Consider the following 22,442-nt stretch of genomic DNA (forward strand, 5'->3'; position numbering starts at 1 on the left):
ATGTGGAACACAGTGACGGTAGCTCTGTGTGGCAAAAAGCAGCCTTCGTATTTTATCTGTATGGAGCCTGTCGAGTTGACCAGCAGGGTGCCAGCGCAGGGAGGAAAACAACAACCCCCCCCAAACACACAGCTATTGAACCGGAATGAAGTTTGCACTGTAACAAAACAGAAAAAGTAACCAGACATCAAAGGAAGTGCACTCTTGGTTACTTTGAAGACACACATTTTCACTCTTTCCATTTTTAAATCAATGTTCCAGAGATAATAGCACATGAGTGTTCATCTCACTAAAACTGGAGGGTCTGGATTCTTTTTCAGTTTAAACTTATTTTAGTTTAAAACACTTTATAACTTTCCTGACTTCACAGGGTTCTGGTATTTAGGTAGGCCAACAATTGTATGAATCAGTGCACAGTTTAATTGCAGTGCACGTCATTCTACTGACGGTCAGATTTGATCATTTAAATATTCCATAGATGGTCTATCTGTTTCCGTTACTTTTGACTGACTTAAAGGAGAATTCCGGCGATCGATTAATTTGTGCGCACGCCTGTGGAACACGGAAGCTGAGAAAGGTAAGTACGCTGTTTTTGAAATCTCAAAATGTATAATGTCTGTGCTAGCTAATGGTATGGTTAGCCCCTGGGTTGAATTGTATTGCTACTGACACCACGGCCAATTCGGTAAAAAGTATTTTGATACACGTTAAGAGCCTCAGGAAAGGTTAAAAGCTTGCCCGATAGAGCCCGCTTTCATGGAAATCAGCGCAGCGCAAAACTTTGCGCAGCGGGTATGAAAATTTCTCGCTTTTTTCCCTTTGGCCAACTTTCCAGGGTCTCCAACAGATGGGATATGTTTGTAAAATAGCCGGAATTCTCCTTTAAAGGCTTCAGTATGCTTCTCCGTCAGCTCTCCGTCCTTTCGAAGTTCTCCGTCAGGCTGTCGGATACGCAAGGCAGTTCACCTCCCGATCAGTAGGCGTCCCTACGTAAAACGACCCAATCTCGCAACGTCTATGGTGAAAGTGGTTGATGGATGGTTCACCTTCCGGCTCCGTTCCACTCCTCACAGTGAACGATGGCGACCGAGAGAGAAAGACTGTTGTTGGAGTTGGAGCTTATTGATTTTCAAATGCAAATAATGTTGACCAAATGTTGACTGGCCACACAGTAAACTCTTTCAAAAATGGCGGTGTTGTTGTTCTGAGAGGAAGGAGCTAAACCGGAAAAGTGATTCAGGAAATGATGTTGTCAGCCAACCAATCACAGCCCTTGCGGTCTCCATCGCCTCGACTTTTTAACTAGCTGACAAAATTTACTGAGGTCACAATGAAATGTCAGTGACATGTCAAAACACACGGAGACAGTACAGCCGTCCTTTTTCTCCCCCCATTAATGTGTCACAGGAGTGACCTGCTGGGCACCACTCTGCCCCATCTTCCTCAGGGAAGATAACTCTTGGAGCACCCTGTCATGGTATGAGAGAGTATACGGTGAACTGCCTCACACCTCAAACCACACACCAAACTGACGGACAGGCAACTATATTCTCAAACACTTACTTTCACTCATCTGCAGTTGGACCGCTGGTAGTGCCACTGATCTGTCTTTTAGGCACATCATGTGTTAAACTGGCCCAAGTTGCTAAGACGCACACTGTAGAATGTTACAGCTAATAACACCTCTGGGAACTCACTTCGTAATCTCTTAATTCCACACTGGCTCCATAAACTCTGGAATTCACCGTGTTATGTCCTCTGAGTTTTGTTTGAGCTTTTTTTGTAGCTGAAATTAAGAAAGGTTTGCTAATTTGGGCAATATTTCTCAGGACTTTGTTTCTGTAACGGCTGTTATCAGCACTGTGCTAATGATGCTATAAATTACAAATGGGAAATTGGAATTTCTATCTTCTAACTCAGAGATCCTCATTGCGTGGCTCCTCGAGCTCTAATTGGTGGCTCGCACTCACATAGTAGCTTAACAATAACAATATAGTTTTTTTCAAATAACATATGGCGAAAACTGCACAGTATTAGGTATTTATATTAAGTTTGCGTTTTTGTAGTATTAAGTATTTTCATTAAGTATTAATTAAGGCTTAATGGTGTTTCCTAAAGGGGGCACACTGTTAAACCTGGCAACGCAGCCCGCTTAAACCACCTCACACTGACCGCAGAGCACGCTAGCTCCTTTAGCCAGCGCGAGATGCAGGCACAATGGATCGTTTTTTAATTAAAAAAGGGCAAAAACCAGCACAAAAACCATGCTCATCCTGAATGTCTCACTATGATTACAACAACAAACTACAAATTCAACATGAAGAAAGTCGAGGACATGCATGCCAGCTTCCGCTCATCCCAGTATTAAGGTAAATGTGGTCTGAATTGAAAATGTATTGGCTGTGTTGTTCCTTTTTTTGTGTGATGTTTTATATGTAGAAATGCATATTTGCAAAAGGGAAACTTAGTATGTTGTCGCAAAAGTGGCTCTTCCCTTGATTTTGCTCTGCCAATGTGGCTTTTGTGAAAAAAATAGTGAGTATCACTGCTCTAACTGATAAAAAAATGTAAGAACACCAACATCAAGTCAGATTTCCTGGTCAGCACATAAAACATTCAACAAAGTACCAGTAGAGCATTATTAGCTCGTTCGTTTCTTCACTTCAGTAAACCATGCAGCAACAAGTGAGATTTGATGTTAGTCGCAAAGAAAAAAAAAAAAAAAATGGAACAAAAACAGTTTCAACTACCTACTTCCAAGCTACAGTGAATACAGCATCATCTGAGGACAAACCTGGGCAGAGATAACAAGAAAGGCTGCAGGAAAATCTTGTGAAGCGGATGTCTCCCCTCCAAATCTGTCACATTTTCAGATATAGGGGCCCAAAACAAAATGCCAGGGTTGTTTGTTCTGTGTTTTTGAGTTGGCACTGACTTCAGACACTCAAATGTATGCCCTAAAGCACAGAAAAAAGTTATATTTCCGTATGTCCACTTTAAACACCCAACTGCTCACAATGCTGCAGTCCTATCCGTAGCAGTTATCTGTTAGGATCTAACTCAACTGCAGACAAACTGGATGACGACAATCAAGCCGGTTTTGAGTTAACAGATGCAACTGTGTAAATGAAAGAGAAGAAGTGTAGTGGTGCAGTTGCGGCTTGTCTCATGTCAAACGCGGTACATAAACAGGATGAAAAGCACTGAAAGAAAAAAGAGAAAACTAGCTGACCTGACCTGAGGATGTTTCACTTACAGAAATGTGTTCTGTTCTGTATGTTTTAAGGATCACAGCAATGTTCGCTTCAGAGACACGCGCTTTAAAACCTTTCAAATCTGTAAGTGAATCTGTAAAATCTGTAAGGGACGCGTTCAGAAATGTATGAAACTTAATGTGTAAATGACTATAACGGTGCTCTCTAGAATAGTTAGTATCCGAGGAATGTAGACTGTGTCATTTTCTGTTTGTTGATAAGATGAAATCCTGCCGCCACCTGTCACACCAATAGTTACTTTGGAACACAGCTGCCAATTTAAAATGTTTAAGAGGCAGCTGCCTTGTCAGAAAGAGACGGGCCATCATCCTCACAACAATGAATGACACTGCATCCGTGCCAAAGTTCCTTCGACGTTAGACAGGAAGAAGCGTCGTCCTCCAGTTAGCCGATGAGCAAAATGTGCAGGGTAATGACACAACAAACCACTGCATACTGCGCATTGCAATGGACTTAAATTGTATTTGTGAGTGTGTGAAAAAAGGTAATCAATGCATTTGGAGACAAGAAAGGATGAGGGTAGAGGGAAGAGGTGAGGAGTGTGTGTGTGTGTGTGTGTGTGTGTGTGTGTGTGTGAAAGGAAGGCAGGAGTGTTAGAGGTGTGGCTCTTTAACTGGAGAAAAATAAAGACAACACTGTACCTTCAGGCTTAAATCCCAAGCAGGAAACCCTGGATAACTTCAGCCTTACCTGTAAAATAAAACATTTCGGTGCATAAACTCTCCCCTCAAGTCTCAGATGTTCTCCTGCAGCACAAATGGAGACAAATGCCCTCCAGCCCTACACTTTACATCCCCCCCTCCCCTGTGAGGTATAGTGACTGTGTTACAACACTTTTCCTACACTAAATGAACTGAGTACATTCGAGTATAAGGAATTCAATGCAATCTGCCCCGAACAACTTTATGCACCCCGCACAGCCGCAAAGGCTGAATGTTAGCGGCTAGCTAGCTAACAGCGGCCTTAAATCAGTAAAAAAACAAACAAAAAAAAAACAGTTATTGAAATTTTTATGACATGACTTCAGGGGAATGCTGCTGCTTGACAGCTGAACGCGTAAGTTTGCTATAATTAACCATAAGTGCAGCGTTCAAGCTCCCAGGCAAACAAACTGCTCGGCTACTTTTGGAGTTAAAGGTGTGACATGAAACCTTCTGAAAATCGACCGGATCACAGGATCCAAAGAAGCAGCGGACTGTAATCCAGAACAGAGCCCAAACACAAAATGAACTCTAACACTCAGTGGGGTTACATGGCACTGAAAGGATCGGATAATTGGCTAAATTACAATAAGACTGAGTTGTTAAGTTCATGTTGACACCTTAATTTGACAAGAAATTGAATTGGATCGGGTTACTTGCGATCAGATTAAGACCCCGAGATAACTGGGTTGAAAGTCCTTTGCGTTCTGCGCATCCTCAAGATTTTTTTTGCTCGAGAACCGGAAGTCAAAGCAGACGATATTCCTGTTGTTGTCGCCGTCAGAAAGAAAGAAACAACGCGATGGAGAATGCGCCGTTGTGCATCGCGTTTGTGCAACAAGCAGCTCATCACAGACCAAATGTAGAGGGACGTAGCTTCGTCTTGCTCTTCATTCGCCATTTTCTCGAACGCCTGAGTTTGTTGTTGAATGGGTCAACAGGAAGTGGCTCTATTAGCAATAGTTGGAATGGGTACAGCGCCACCTATCATACCGGGGTATGACATGCTTTGTGCCTATAATCCGATTCATTCACCGCCATATATCCAAGGAGAATTACCCTTGCTCAACTCATTCTTATTGTAATTTAGCCAGTTATCTGATCCTTTCAGTGCCATGTAACCCCACTGACTGAGTTTATCTAAGTACAAATAAATAAGTGCAAATAAGCACAAGTACGAGAGGGACAAACAGTCAGTACAAATGCTACTGCTCATCTGTAACCTGTGGTAAATATTCTGTGTAACAATAACACGAGCAAAATGTATTCTCATTTCCTCCTTTTTAGATGCTGACTGAGAGAAATCCCTCTTCACGAAGCATTAAGCTACTAACATTATGGGTGTCCACGATTTCCAGAAAGACGTGAACATTCTGATTTGTCAGACCACGCGTCGCTTCTCCAATTCGCAGAATTAGAAAAGCCGTAAATGCTCATATTATAGTTTTTATTCATTTTCTCTGCAGTCCTTAAAAATTTGACTTGGCTCTGTTAAGATAACCCAACTTTTCCAGCCCCCCTTTTTTTTTTAGAGCGGGTTTTACTTCGTAAAAATCACGTTAATTGTGGGTCTAAATGATTCGAAATTGACATTTTTGTTTCGTGTTACATTCTAACACCCTTTTTTTTTTTTTAAAGAAAGAAAGAGCAGGCCTAGAACAGGTTTATACAACACATACAACATTTAGATGCGTTATGTCATTGTAAATTGAACAGGGATCCGAGCTTGGGGTAGACAGTGAAAAACAGAGGGGAAGTGGGGGGGGGGGGGGGGGGGGGGGGGGGTAATCTCCCTGTGGGAGAAGGGCAGACGCAGAAATGTCATTCTCCCTCTTTTACATGTGTGCAGAGCCAGAACCTCGACGCAGCTGAAGACTGACAATTGTAGGGAATACCGAGTAAGTGACCTTTCAGATAAGGCCCGGAAGGTCTTTATATTCACAGTCATCAATGTCAGGAGGACTGCAACAAAAGATCCATCATCATCAATCATCGTTTCATGGGCAGGGGCCTGAGAAACTAGTGAACTATGGCAAATGATGTAAACAATCCAATAAACTTCAAACTTAAAAGGACTAATGTCATCTAATATATCAATATTCTCCCTTCGCAGAGGTTAACGCAGGAAGTTTTTTTGGTGAAACAGTTTGAAAAGCTTTAGAAGATTGGAAACTTGTACTGCCGCCATGGTCATTACAATGAGGGATGTTTGTAATACGGTCGTGTGACAAAGAAAGTTCAACCTGAGGTTTTATTCACAGGACCTACAATCAAGTTTTAAAGGTAGGCAAATACAACTTCAGACACACAACAATATGACATTTCACACTGTGTCATTATTTAACAAAAATTAAGCCAAAAATCCAGAAGCAGAGTGTAAAACAAGTCCACCCATTTACAGCCACAGGAATCAACAAGGTAAGAGCCAGCTGCTGCTAATCAGATACGCTTGATTCATTGATCATCATCCGGAGAGAAAGATTATTCACAAGTGGAAGACATTCCACACCGTTGACAATCTGTGCAATGCTCAGAGAAATTGTAAAAATCATCTCAGACTCTGCAGGCCTCAGTTTGCATCTTAAATGTTAAAGTTCACGACAGCACAATTAGAAAACGACCGAACAAGTATGGCTTGTTTGGAAGGGCTGCAGGAGAAAGCCTCTTCTCTCTAAAAGGAACATGGCAGCACAGCTCAGGTTTGCAAAGTTACATCTGAAAAAACCACAAGACTTCTGGAACAGACCAAAGTGGAGATGTTTGCTCATAATGCACAGCAGCAGCACGTTTGGAGAAAACCAAACACAGCGTGTCAGCACAAACACCTCACACCAGCTGTCAAGCACGGTGGTGGAGGGCTGATGATCTGGGCTGGTGATTGCTGCTAAAGGTGATTCTCTAAGCTGTTGAAGCATTGGATTTTTCACACGCTGCTTCAATATATCAACGTAATTTTTCGTGAAATATCTAAATCTTAGAATCAAGAGGGTGTCTTCCCTTTCTCACATGACTGTATTTTGACCACTTCATTAAAACACCTTTCTAAACTTCCGTAACCTTCAGTAAGGAGTGCTGTGTAGTTTTAGCCTGATAAAACTAAATCAACTGGCAAACAAGTGACTATTGTATGATGAACGTTCCCTGTAGTTCGGGATTAATCTCCTCTGCTTTATGAGCTGTTAATGTTCATTTTTCCAGCTTTGTTGGGTTTTGTGCAGTCTATGGCTAGTTTTTGTTGACATTTTATGTAAGAAAAAAAAAAATAGTGTCTGGAATATGAGGTCCTTGAAAAACTTCTGAAACATCTGCATGTTGTTAAGTTTCCCAGAATTCTTCAGGTGACCAGTAAAAACACAATGCAGCCTGCTCTGTACAGTTTTTCTGTGCCATCAGAGTTTGAATATGAATTTCTAATATTGAATTTTTACAGCATCAAAATCCGACTTTGAATTTGAAAAACCAACAGTGTAAAAAAAATTAAAATACTAAAAACAAAAATCAGTGGAAAAAAATTCAGCATCTAAAAAAAAATCAGTGGAAAGAAATTCAATTAAAAAAATTCAGTGGAAAAAGAACCAGATAAGAACCAACCCGCGTTGGTGGACATGGCTGATCTGTCCAATGGAGCGTAACTTGATTGGCTGCCGTTGGATGAATTGAGACAGGGGCTGTGTTCGAAACCGCATACTTCTCCTACTACTCCTACTATTCATACTGACTTTTTTCCCAAATGCATACTAGATTCACCGAAATGTTGGGTATGCATCATGAGGTTGCTACTCATACTCAAACTACCCAAGATGCAACGTAACGTGACGTCGTCGATCGTCATTTCCTGTCAAAACGGCAGTTTCCAGCTAGCTACAACGAGGGTAGGTTCACTTCCTGTTTTCAAAACAAAAGCACCAATTGTATGGTAATGGCTTTCCCTATGATAAAAGGCAACGGGTATTTTATTTTGTGAAAATAACCGGAAGTGTGTTGCTCACTGCGGCTAGCTTTAGTAGCGCCGAATTCGTGGGAACAAAACTGTAAATAGCCGGTATTTTGGCAGGTTTTCAACACGTTGGGGATCTAAACGACTGCTTTCTCGCCTGAAAATGTGTCAAATGTTGCTAAAGTTTACAGAATTTAGAGCTTAAGTGAAATCAGCTTCAGGCCGGCTGATGTCGGCTCGGGTAGGAGCGAAATGCATTGTGGGTAAACGCTCTGCATACTGTCTGATCGATCAGTATGCAGTATGCAGAATGGAAGTATGCAGTATGCAGGTTTCGAACACAGCCAGGGATTGCCTCTCCCTATTTACCCGGATGTTGAGTCTGGTTCTTTTTCCATTGAATTTTTTTCCACTGAATTTTTAGATGTTGAATTTTTTTTAGATGTTTAATTTTTTTACACTGATATTTGATTTTAAAAATTGATTTTTTTTTTTTTACACTGTCGGTTTTTCAAATTCAAATTCTGATTTTGATGCTGTAAAAATTCAATATTAGAAATTCATATTCAAACTCTGATGGCACAGAAAAACTTCCATACATCTCATTCGAAATGAAACTTCCCGTTGAAATGATTACTTAAGTCAAAAGCAAGCAAACAACAATGCAAAGTTGAGCGACTCCTTGCCCAAAGCGGGTTTTAATGTTTGACAGCAGCAGCCTCAGTCACAACTAGCTCGACTCACCAACTAACTTTAGAGCCGCCTCGAGACCGCTGAGCTGCCGCCGGCTGCAGCCGCATTACCGACTGAGCCGGGACTCGGTCCTCGTCAGGAGGAGCGATAACAAAATCCATTTACTGCCCCTTTGGAGCGACTTACTTTTTTCCGTTTCCGTCGCCCTTTTTCCTCGGCGAAAGTCGCCTCCGTTTCTTTCTCCTCTCCTCCTTCGGAAAGCGAGATGGAGAGAAGGAGGAGGTGAGTCGGATCCGGGCGGAGGAAGATGGGAGACGAGGCGAGCCGAAACCTGCCGCTGCACCGCGAGCGCACAGCGCTTACCGAGCCTGATATATCGCCATTATGTGGGTCAGAGATGAAGTATTCATCTCCAGCTCCCACAAGTTCATATTTTTCTTCTTTTTTTCCCTCCCCACTTCGATGTTACATCCGGGTAGAGAGGGAGAGAGCCTGAGTGTTATGATAACCTATATTTGGTGAAGAGGAGCCCACTGACACTATTTTAGGAATTTGAAACGGAAGAGAGAGATCATGTTGATGATGAAATGAAGCAGATCTTTACTGCTCATATAGCCTGCTGTTGTTTTATATAGGAGGCTGACCCACACGAAACAAGTTTGATTTGTCTCCTTTGTGGTGTTCAATCAATTTTAAAGCAACATTTTTGCTTTTCATTACAACACATAATCTAATCTGCCTATAAATCTTTGTCAATAAATGCCATTGCGGGCATTTTGATATCAAGCAGATCCACATTTCCAATGATAATGATGACGGTTAACACAACTCAGCCTTATTTATATGGCACTGCACGGACAGAAGATGAAAAAAGATGACAAATAACAGACAATATGTAGCAGGAGAAATATTATAATCCTATATGATTTATCTAACTGGTCCCTCTAATTACATGACACCTACCAGCCTGTCATCCAAATGCAGCAGGCTGTGCCTACAAATGGTGTGTGTGCTGGTCTCCGCCCTCTTCCTGGTTGTCTACCATTGCTGCAGCTTTGTTCTTCTTGTAAACTGATGTATATTTGTTTATTGCAGCTGCTTGTTTTTGCAGCTGGTTTCGGTGTAGGCCCTCGCTTGGCTACTGGTGGATTACCGCTGGTACATCCCTCATTCTTGATGATATTGTGCCGTGTGTGTGTTTCTAGGCCTTAGGTTACCTGGTTGAGAGCTCAAGCTCTTTCCTTCCCTGGAGCCAACAAGTAAGTGCCTGATCGGTATGTATGGTTTTCACTTCCTTACCGTCATACATGCCAGCTAACGACTTCTTTTCATGCTTTATAGGATCTGTAAGGCTGGATTGAGGCCTTCTGGTGGATCCTTTCACAACAACTAATCCTGGTGCCGCTGGCCTACACCTGTGAAGCTGAGCTAATACCTTAGCTGGAGCTCTGCTGCTGTTTTGCCTATTTTGGTTGTTTTGCTTATTTTGGGTTGTGTTGTCTTTTGGTTTTTATGCATTTTAACGTGTGAGTGGGATTTTAATTCACGGCGTAACTGTGTTGGATATAAGATATTGGTCTATATTGATGTTCTGGAAAACCCTCTGACCTGTTACTCCCTCCTTGAGGTGCTGATGGCCTAATGCGGTGGTGGCTCGCCTCTGCCAGTGGGGGCATCTCCTTTTTGTGTGCCGTGTTTAGCCCTGTACTTTTGGACGTAGGCCTTCCTCATTTTGTGTGAGGTGAGGTGACTGATGCCCCTACTCTCCCATTGCTAGCCCCACCGCTGGCGGGCCTATCCACACCAAGGACTGTATTTTTAATTGCTCATATTTCTATATTACTTTTTGTGTATAAATAAATATTGGTATTGGGGAAATGGATTCTCGTTTCCTGCTTGGGTGAGTGAACCTGGGTGCCTTAAAGGATATTCACATAGTAGAACATTTCCCTGGGTGTAATTCCCAGGGTGGCATTGTCGGACTTCTTAGTTCTAGTATATCTCATCATAGAAAAATTAGCCAACCTCTATCTCCTCGCCACAAATATAAAAATTAATAAAAGAACATGTAGATTTAAAAACCACTCTAAAAGAATGATGAAAAAAAACAATACAATTAAAACTGACTGAAGGCAAGAGTTAGATGTTCAGAGGGAACATGCAATAGAAGTTCTTAAATGGTACGTCTAAAGTTTTGTCTTTTTGCATTCCTGAACACCTACAGCTCTGCTCTCCATTCGATTTCTAGAAATTCTCAATACCACAAGCAGGCCAGCATTCTGGGAGAGAGGAGCTCTTGTGGGGTGATTTTGGAGCATCAAAATCTTTCAGATAAGGCGGAGATATGCTATTATAGGCTTTGTATGTCATCAGAGGGATTTAAAACATCTCGTCAATTTTACAGGGAGCAGATGTAGAAAGAGTAACGCACACAAAATAATCTCTGTTGGTGGCACCACTCTGCAATCTGGTCGTAGTGTTTTGCTTCTGCTGAAGGGTTTTATGGAGTTTAATGGCCGTCCAGCTGGAATAGCTTTACAGTGGTCTAGTGTAGATGTGTTGAATGTGTGGAGCAGTTTTTCTGCATTACTTTCGAACAACATTCTCTGTATCTTGGGTATATTACACAAATGGGGGGAAAAAAGCAGCTCAAGATGTTGTTACAACTAAAAGACAAATCCTTTTTAACAATGACTCCAAAGGTTCTTCACAGTAGCACTTGAAGCCAAGGCGAAGCCATCCAGTGGATGGATCAAATTTTGGATCTGCAGATGCCATATAAAAGCATTTGGGTTGGGTTCCATATTTTGGGATTCATTCATATAGTACAAAAAATACTTTTTCCACTTTTGTATCATTAATGAAATGACCAGATCACACAATAAGAATATTCTTCAGATCACAACTTATATATGTATATTTTATTTGACCCATGCTTTGAACTTGTTGACTGTGATACATTGATGATACACATCAAAGCGAATGCACCTTTGGTCAGATTTTCTGTTACTGTGAGTGGCAAAGCAGAAACAGATGGCCTGATTTTCAAAAGTCAGTGTTTTACGATTTGACGATAACAACAATAAAAAAAAAAGACAAAAAAAAAACAAAGCCTTAAGCTATACTTGGTAACACTCCCTTTTGGCAAAATATCACAGTTTGTAAGTGTCCACTAAAGTCAGAGTATATTTTCTTCCATTCTTATTTGGGAAATCTTACCTTATTATTCTGGCTGAGGATTTGAAGTTCTGTGATATTCTTGGGCTGTTATACATGCACTGCTGTTTTTAGGTCTGTCCACAGGGTTTTTTGTCATGTTTAAGTCATGAGTCTGTCAGGAACATAGTGAAACCCTCAACTTTTACCCCTTAAGGCAGTTAATTTGGGATATTAAGGAGTCTTCAGGATCATTACCATGCTCTCTTCTCACTGCCTCTGCCTTTTACACATTCCCAAAGTATGATGGGCCAAACTTAACAATTTTAGAAATAATAACACAATATATACTTTAGTTCATTTGAACTGAATACAACTTTCTTTCAAAATACATCAGGCTTGTGCGGATGCTAATTTTCAAACCTCCATTATTCATTTTGTGATGAAGAGGCAGGGAAGGTTTGTTCCTGATGACTCTTCCATGTTCTTGTCACATTTGTGCAGTAGTGACAGTAGAACACTCCACCACCACTATGGAGTCTGCTAAATCTTCTATGAACGACGTCTGCTGTCAAACAATCCTATGAGGAGTTCTCTTAGAGAACTTTCTGAGTCTGCCACACCACAACTTGACCTTCACCGTTCTTGTTCTCTGTCATTTCTTTATCACTTGACAAATTCAGGAGAATCTTAGCTATCTTCTTACAGTGAAGCTAGGCGGTGTTGGGACATGTTTGAAACTGCATACTTCTACTACTCCCACTACTCATACTAACTTTTTGAGTTAGTAAGCGAGTTTGAGTGTGCGAAAAGTTCCTGGATGCATTCTAGATTCGCCGAAATGTTGGGTATGCATCATGAGGTTACTACTCGTACTCAAACTACCCAAGATGCAATGTGACGTTGCCGATCGTCATTTCCTGTCAAAACGGCAGTTACAAGTTAGCTACAACGAGGGTAGGTTCACTTCCTGTTTTCAAAACAAAAGCACCAATTGTATCGTAATGGCTTTCCCTATGAAAATAACCGGAAGTGCGTTGCTCACTGCGGCTAGCTTTATTAGCGCCGAATTCGTCAGAACAAAATTGTAAATAGCCCGTATTTTGTCAGGTTTTCAACACGTTGGGGATCTAAACGACTACTTTCTCACCTGAAAATGTTTCAAATGTTGCTAAAGTTTACAGAGTTTATAGCTTAAGCGAAATCAGCTTCAGGCCGGCTGATTTCGACTCGGGCAGGAGCGAAATGCATTGTGGGTAAACACTCTGCATAGGCTACTGTCTGATCGATCAGTATGCAGAATGGAAGTATGCAGTATGCAAGTATGTAGTATGCGGTTTCGAACACAGAGGAGTAAAAGTTGTCGCAAAACTCAAACCCAGTGAGCACTGCGTCTGGTTTTAGCCCTCTGTTAGCCATGTTTATCTCCAGCTTTATTACAACCACTTTTAGCCCAAGTAGTTTTGTCCCTGTTAAATTATTTATTTACAACACTGCAGCTGTAAATACAAGATGCACAAATGAAGTTTGTAAATCATACTAAAATCCCCCAAAATACCAAACGAGATTTAAATGTTGAGTTTTGTTTGAAAATTGGTTGATTTGCTCACTTTTCAAAAACACACACTCACTTTGTTCAGTTGTGAGTTGAAAGAGCAAATAATATTGGTTGATATGGAGGTAATCTTCACCAAGTCATATTTCTTTGGTGGATAAGATGCAGTCTGTACAAAGACATAATTTAGACACCATTCATGTTTCACAGAAGATGGCATAAATAAAGAGTTATACAGGCTGTGTGCTGTCAAACAGATGTTCCTGGGGAATCATTCAGGGCCCAGTTGAGTACAACTCAACAGTAGGCACATACTCCACAGACAGAATGTCTCCAGAAATGCAAAATTTTAATCATCCTTTTCAAATAAACCCAGGCATCTGCTAAACTTTAGATTTTGTACCAAATTTAGTCAAGAGGACAGTGGACCATTTAGATTTTACTTGGATGACAAAATGACCAAAAATGAATAATTGAAAATAAAAAGAGGAAACCCAGTGAGAGTCGCTTTGGGTGCCCTGGTAGTTTATTAATTCAGACTACTGAAAACTTCCTAGCCTACGCTGTTGGCTGGCAGAAATTTTGAGCCGAGTCCCAAACTCTTGCATGCTACAGATTGTCCAGCCGATAAAAGGCTAACTTGCTAGCAGTAATGCTAAGCTAACACGTGAAGACCAAATTATTTTACATATCACTTCTTGCCAGGGGCGGACTGCCATAGGGGGCTACCGGGGAAATCCCTGCGGTGCCGCTGGCTTAGTGGGCCGGTGGTTTCGCCCGTGGGAGATCTGCGCAGGGCGAGCGCGACATCAAGTACGCAAGAGGCGACAGGTTCTGGGGCGCTAATGTTTTGCTGGACCATTGTGCCCCAAACAATGCCATATCAAATGGCTTCTCTTCCTCTCCTCCACTCCAGTCAGACAGATCAGCTCTGCAACACTGGTCTGTCTTTTTTTGTTAAGTTTAAAGGTTACTTTGTTGATGGCGAAAAAAAACATGTGGCTTTGTTATAGTTCACCATTTGGCTATATATCTATACATGTATGTTGTTGCATTAAATTACATTGGTCACCTCAGAATAAAAATCATCACATCAATGTAACTATGTGTACATATATATATATATGTATATATATATATATATATATATATATATATATATATATTTATAGATCTATATTTTTTATTAAGATTTTAACCAAGCAGCAGTCTGTTAGGAATTCCCGGGCCACTTTTTCTCCCCAGTCCGCCCCTGCTGAGAAATCTGTTTCACAATTAGCTGTGTTTCTTTATGCTGCTGTGTGAAGTAGTTCTGACTGTAATGTAATTGAAGCGGTGTTGCTGCAGGGTTGTTAGAGGAGAACTTATCTTGATAGGAGTCAACCAGAGTACATGCACCTTCCTGAAGTTAATATGATTAAAACTGGGTTTTTTTTAGATTAGATTAGGGCTAAATTAGTATTTCATTTTAATCCGTCAGTAATGTAGAAATATGGATCCAAAAGTAATTTCCATTGAGATTCACCACCGGTAAATTTTCTAAATAATCTAACCTTTGATGTAAAGGACAGCAATATTTTAATTAAAATCAAAACTTTAATCTTAATAATTGTGAAGCCTGGAAAAATGTTTGAAATCATTAAACTGGACACATTTGATAAAAAAAAGAGTTGTCTTACAGCTAACATATTTATAGAAATATTTACAACATTTTTGCAAGAAAAACCACATTCTTCAGAGTCCGGTATCCACTAATATTAATGCACATCTGACACCTGTAACAAACCAAAAAGATGGAAAATTACGTCAGTATCATGTGGTTATTTACTCTGAGGACAAACTTCCTGTACCTGATGCATTAGGAGCAACTTCCTCAGCAGAGCAACATGGGGACCATGTTGACACACTGCTGCGGGGGCAGCAATCAATAAGATTTTAGCATCTTTATACAAGACCTAATGTTACACTTCATGGAACAGAGCTGTCATCAACGTTCCTTGCTGCTGCGATTCTTCAGAATATCTGTCGTGAAAAGTGTCTGTTTGCTTTTGCATGGACAACTGTGTCCCTGTATCCTGGTTGTATTCACATCTATGTCACAAAAGATATTTGTCATGTTTGATTGCTTTGTGCTCAGCAGTAGGAAAAGGCAAAATGACAATTAGCACCAGCCCTAAATACAGGGTGACCGTACAGGGCCAGTCAGCATCAGGTGTATTGTCTAGTTTGATTAGTAGGACTTAATATCAGGTATTAGAGTGAAAGATAATCAAACGTAGATCAGCACATTTGAGATAGGTGACAAAAATGAACAACCCACCTTTCTCTCTGATTTGTCTCCATCTGACAGCTCTTTAAAGAAAACCATTCAGTTTGCATGTTTTTTTGTTAAATACATTTTTATTTCTGTTATAGTGGCTTTTTGTGAGAGGGACTATAAAGACGGAGGCTGGAAGTGCAGGAACAGAGAAAGGAGGGAAAGACATAAAAGACAACCACACTTTACCGAGAATGTGATATGCATAGTGATGACAGGCCTCAGGAACATTCTTACCTCTTGAAAAGGTTCCAATGTTGCTCTGATGTGCTCATTCAATTCCATATTCCATGAACAGAAACACAAAACATTCGACACACAATAACATTTACCTAAAGCAATGTGTTTTCTATTCCCTCTTGAAATAGCACACGCAGCATCATTTAACCCCTAAAATGATTTTATTAGCAATAATTTGTGAATATCGCAGTCTCAGTCACCAAAATTATTCTTTTTTTCATGGCAGTTTTCTTATCTGTTGGAACATGAAAATGCATACAAGACAAAACGCTTTGAGTCTTATCTCAATTGTGATCAAATTTGGGAATATGTGGTCATGGACGATGAGAAACCTGATTATACACAATCCCATTTATGTTTTAAAAGGTGAATCAAATGTGTTCAGTGCATCTTCACATAATTTACCAATATGACTATAAAACCCCAACGCCCTGTCACCTGAGAAAACATTCAGTCTCACAAAATGTAAGAGAAAATGACGGAGAAAATCTTCGCTAATTGTTTTTTCCATTGAAAGTAGCGAGTTTAAATGTTTTTTTTTTAAACGCATGCCCTCATGCTAAGATAAGCAGATTAAAAACTTTAGAATTGTCTGCAGTTGCGGGTTTGATTGGTGCTCTGGTGGCTAAAATTGACCCACCCAGTATACCTCTACCTGCCAGAAGATAGGCGTGTCACTGCAAAAACATGAGGGACTACAATCAGCCTTAGAGCCTCTATGTGAGCTTTTAATTAGGGATGTTCCGATCCCATCACGTGATCAGAAATCGGGGCCGATCATGTGGGTTCTGACTCGATAAGAATCGGACATTTCATCCCGATTATGGAATGAATATGTAGCCTATCTATATATGTATATTTATTCTTCTATTTTTTTTTATCAGAACTATAATATTTCAAAACAAATGGGAAAAAATAACAGCTTAGTATTTACCGTTATGTGGTGGTACAGAGTCAGACCCTCTCAACTCTAGACATAATATACGTAGACGCCTCATAGACTGACGCTGCCTATTGAAAGTGACGTTTCAGCGCGGCCGCCATCTTGGATGGGTCCCCAATGACTCCACATTGCATTTCGACCGAGGAAGGTGTATATCCCCAACTACGATATAATTATAACTATATCATAACTCCCCGAATTTTTATGTCTATGGTCTCAACTCCACACAGAATCAACGCATGCGGCATGACGTCACTTTGCTGCCATAAAGCGAAGCAGAACACGGGGCCGAACGGGGAAGCTGGGGGCCGAATATCCGCGGTGTGGAGGTATTTTAAGGATGACAAAAATGTTGCGATTGCAAACTGTGCATTTCCTTCTGTGAAGCCAGAGGAGGAGAGTAAGAACAGGAGTTCAGTCCAGAAAAGCACATTACTGAGCTGCTGCTCGTTTTTATATTAGACATTGTTGCACTAAACTACAATGTGAAGAATTTGTTTATTACTTGATTACTTTTTTTGTTCAAGCTCCCTCACAGAAGTGCTCTGTTTATAAGTGTTGAATGATAAAATAAGTGAATAAAATAAAAAAATCAGGGACATCCTGGACCTGTTTCTTCACCGTTCTTCATCTTTTAAATGTACTATAGAAGTATCGGATCGGGACTCGGTATCGGCAGATACTCAAAATCAAATGACTCAAAAAAACCTGATCGGGACATCCCTGCTTTTTATTAGACATTTGTTCCTGCAGCATTCTCAGTGAAAATGACTGCCTCAGGAGAGCCAACACCATCCTGAAGGACTCATTCCACCCGGGTACTCGCAGACGGTACAGGACCATTACAACCAGGACAAATAGATTAAAAGATAGCTTCTTTCCAACTGCTGTCAGAGCCACAAATCCCTCATCACAGTGAACTGCAATATACTGTTTTTCTTGTTTACAAATTGTTATATGTCTGCACTGAAAGGCTTGGACCTTACTTTTCGTTGTACTCGTTACAATGACAATGAAGGAAATCTGAATCTGAACCTGAATTGTTGCATCCACAGTGACTCCGTAATTTAACCTGCAGCTGATCAGTTGAATCGGTCAGGATTTATGTCAGACATGTTAACAGCTTACTTTAGCAAATATTCAAAACATGGTAAACGCCTGTGCTTTCCCCAGCTTTATTCATTTTTATTGTCTTGTTGGCATTTTGTGATTAGACTGACAGCAGATCAGTGGCAGGATACGTTGACAGCCACCGTGCTCGCAATGATGCATGGCAACACGGACCTTCTTCGGATGAGGAAAGTAGATTTGCTGCTATGCTCAGACACTGTCATACCCGTTGATCTTTTGGAGGTGTCACTGAGGCTCTTGATTAAAAAAAAAATCTCCATTTGAAATCCAAAGCAAACACTTTGTGTTTACATGTCAACACTCTGGAATACCTCAACAAGCATAGTTAAAGTTAGAGCACACAATAAAACTAAACATACTTTGTTTACTAGTCAACACATTAAACTGTGGTTCCTACTTCAAAGATTCAAATAATAAATAATTTTGCCATGGTATAAATAATGTACAAGAAATGTAAAAGACAAAAGATGTGACTCCAGGCAATTTTAGGAGCCATAATGGCTAGTGTCCTCCAGTATGTCATTCAAATTTAAGTGAATTACTGGAAATATATCTTGTGCTGTGAGGACTATTTGCAGCTTATATCGATTGATGAAGATGTTTTCTCTTTGTAGGTTTTGACAGTCTATGTATATTTTCTCATGTTGTTGAACAAAAAAGACTGGGAACTTTTCCTTTTTAAAATTCACATTGTAACCATGTTAATTAAAGCCACACCGTGATCACCAGTTTTGTATTAACTACTGTCTCTCTGATCAGTGCACTCATTTATTCTGCCCTGTGGAGTACAATCAATAAATGCTTCATTAGCGTCAAACGGAATAGTTGAGTTCAAGTTGAGTGAACACAATATGATTGTGGCCCTCTCAGTAGTTAGCATGCAAGTGTTCATTCAGCATATACAGTATAGTATATGGTATTTCTGAAAGATTCCTCGTATCTTCAGAAGAAACAACAACTTTTCCCTGAAACAGAAAGGGGTGACTGAAGTAGGTCTTCATTTGGTCATACATTCACACTATGGTCAATTTAGAATCTCCTCTTAAGCTAACATGCACTTTTGGATGTGGTAGGAAGCCAGAGTATTCGAATACTCTGACAAGGCTCATTTTGCTCCGTTGGCTGTTGATGGAATCCCCATTATGGAGTTGGGTATTGATGGACTTATAAGGTCTGCTCTCCGATATACATGTATGGACATGGCAGCAGTCATGTCATCGGTGTTAATGTGTTCATACAAAGCCTCGAGATGGATTCATTTTCAACACAACAGGCTGGAGAACATTAGCACTCCAAAGTTACTCTAAACAATCAATGTTACGAAGAAAAACAGTTTTACTAAAGTGGCCTCCTGTACTGATACTGTAACACCTCCTGAAATCAGAGGAACCACCCATTTGCATGATTACTTTTATGCAGTGGAATGTTGTCCATGTATGAACAGCAGTAATGCGGTGGAGATGCAGCATCAAAGTCAGCATTTCCTTTAAATGGTAAATGGACTGTACTTGTATAGCGCTTTTTTAGTCTAACTGACCACTCAAAGCGCTTCAACACTACGTGTCACCTATTGACTCACACTCATACGGTCTATAGCAACGTGGGGTTCAGTGTCCTGCCCAAGGACACCTCATGTGGCCGGGTTAGGGAGCTACCAGCCGCCCCATTGCAGTGTTTTGATGATAACAGCTCTCCAAATGCCGATATATCTGACACTGACAAGTGTGCAAGACACTATAAAAAGATGTGCGGTATAACAGTCCAAACTAAGAATTATTACAGTAATGTAGATATCAAGAAAATGTGTTTTTGGTGAAACCATTGATTTATTGGAATAAATGACAACATTTTATAGTGTTTTTGTAATGTAACGAGCGATTGGACTGAAGACAAGTTTCGGTGCAATCTGTTGGTTTCCTTAGCTAGGAATCTTTTTTTGAATTGGCTCTATATGAATGAATTGGATTATTTTATAAATAATTATGATTACAATGAATTGAATTCCAATTGGCTTGAATTGGACTTTATTATTTAATTTATTTGTTGTATTTGGCGCTATATAAATAAAAATGAATTGAATTGAATTAATACTATCTTTTAAAACGTTCAACACAACAAGATTTCAATATATGGCATATTGTGCTTTAAAAATAATCTGCATTATAAATGTGTGAGGATATATTGGTGAACCCAAGCAACAAAGATGATTCTAAAAGGCGCCGAAACAAAAGTGCTATGAATGAAGTATCCAGTGTTTATGCGCTTACTGTTCTTAAGACTGTCATGCAGATTAGTTCAGGCTGTGTGATTTTAATCGGAAACAATCTAGGTTTTGAGATTCTGTCAGCACCTGTGGGGAGGAGAAAAAAAGTAGAAGCAAAAAAAAAAGCTATATCTTCTACTCCTCCCCAACTCTGCTATTTTTCAAAAGCCAGGCAGAGGGACTGTGGCCCAGAAACCCAGCACTGAAGATGGGTACCAATTTGCTGTCAGCACTGCTGTCCAACCTCCAGGGATCTAGCCTGATTACAGCACCATCATTTGCTTTCTTTTAGTTCTGGACACACACACACACACAGCTGTGCCACTGCTCTCTACGAGTGCATCTTTTCAGCTAATCAAATATGCCTTTTCAACTGCATTATTATTTTCTGAGCGCTTTTTGTGTGGTCTCCTGTCACTGTGTTTTCTGGCTCTCTGAAGCCCCGTGAGAGACGGAGATGACTGATGGCCAGTCACATAATTGGCTTGTCCACGTCACTCCCCATCACTGATGTTTCCATTGGAGCAGAACACTGGTCTGGGGAAAGAAGTCCAATGCTACATCTATAATTCAACTGAGACTCTGAGATTTTACTCGGCAAACTTGCAGCGTATGATACTTGGCTGATGTTTGAGGTTTTCCAGGAGCTGCAGGCTGTCTACAGGGTTTGCTCCAAATCAGGTCAACTGGAGAAATAAATGGTGGGTGGTGGTTGTGTGTGCGTGTTTGTGTGTGTGTGTGTGTGTGGGGGGGGGGGGGTAATGTTGAAAGACATTACTCTCGAGGGATAGTAGTCTCAGCTATGCACAATTTGATTAGAAGACTATTACTGATGCATCTTTTTTTTCTATGCAGGACTTTTTTCCTTGCTATGTGACTACTTGGCACTTTAAAGGAAAAGCATTTGTAACGATCCTCATTCAATTTACTTCCAATTTATATCAACAAAGTAAATAGAATAGATTCCAGACTGGACGTCGTACCCTGGCAAAAAATGTGCAACATGGTACACAAGCTCATATTCCAAAGACAGAATACGGACGCAAATTCTTGACAACAGTTGCAGAGTTTGTAATTTGCTTCACCCTTTCTGAGTTGGAATTAACACAAGGATGAACAGTTTAGACAGACTGTTCTGTAACATAAAGAGGTTGCCCACCCAAAGAAGACAACAGTAGTGTTTGATCATAGCAACATCCAGCCAATACTGAATGCTCTCTAGGAGGAAGGCATGCCAATAATACATCATACAAATCTCAAGCACTTCGACAACAGCATTCTTTTGACAGATGAAGCAAAGATTAACCTACACTGGAGAAGCCTTGGCCTTTTATACGAAATTATCTCTTAAAGATGTGGAGAGAATGTGACAGTACTGACGTGCATGGCTTCCAATTACCCAAGGAGTGTTTACCGATAATGTGACAAGACAAGAATGCTGCAAACTTGATTAAATATCACTTCATAGTATCGGTGGACGATGGCCCAAAAGTACTTTTATGCATTTAATTTTTTCAACCAGTTTGATTTAGAAATAAACAAGTTTGTGCTGTATCTCCACACGAGTGAACGGGTGTTGTATCACCCCATTCTTCCTATTCTTGTGTATGTAGCTGAGACTCATTTAAGCAGAGATTAAAGTAGAGAGAGGAGACATGTATTTGAGGATGTTGTTTCATTAATCATTGTAGTCCTAACAGCCAAATGATGTGGTTGGATGGTCTTTGCACATTATTGACTGAAGGCCAGAACCTAAAATTATCAACAACATAGGAGGAAAAAATAAAATACTGGGTCTTTATGTCTTTAAGACAGGCTTGTAGTCTAAGCAACTGATTGGTTTAATGGATAAGTATAGCAAAATGGAAATCTACGCCATGCTGTCTGATACTGTTACCTAATGGAAGCATGTATAATGTGAAAACAATCGGTCCTAGCACAGAACCCTGTGGAACTCCTTATATGTTTTTTAAATGTGTGCAAATGCATAAAACAATGTTTGTAAATTTAATGAATAATTAGTAAATACAGAGAGTTACTTAACAATGAATACAAAACAAAAATAAACAGTCACACAGTCAGATACAGCAGGTCCCTTGCCAGAGGTTTGTAAAAATGACATCACTGACAAAATAGCAACATTGTCTTGCAAGAGCAAGGCATTCAAATGTGTTGAAAGAACCATTTCCTAATTTAAAAATGTTTCAAACTGGATGTGGAAAGAAGTGACA

General features: G+C 40.3%; 1 protein-coding gene across 2 annotated transcripts in view; it reads right to left on the minus strand.

Annotated features, from left to right (window-relative positions):
- The window catches only part of klhdc8a (kelch domain containing 8A), a 68,335-nt gene extending 59,250 nt beyond the window's left edge, over nucleotides 1-9,085 (minus strand). The window contains exons 1-2 of one of the 2 annotated variants that reach the window (XM_075461989.1): nucleotides 8,793-9,085; nucleotides 3,917-3,965 (exon numbers count right to left, since the gene is read on the minus strand). The gene's annotated coding sequence lies outside the window, so the exon portion shown is untranslated. The remainder of the gene's footprint in view (nucleotides 1-3,916; nucleotides 3,966-8,792) is intronic. The other variant, XM_075461990.1, reaches the window with a different exon arrangement.
- Nucleotides 9,086-22,442: the final 13,357 nt, after the last annotated feature.

Source organism: Odontesthes bonariensis, chromosome 3, assembly GCF_027942865.1.
Source record: "Odontesthes bonariensis isolate fOdoBon6 chromosome 3, fOdoBon6.hap1, whole genome shotgun sequence".
Classification (NCBI taxonomy): domain Eukaryota; kingdom Metazoa; phylum Chordata; class Actinopteri; order Atheriniformes; family Atherinopsidae; genus Odontesthes; species Odontesthes bonariensis.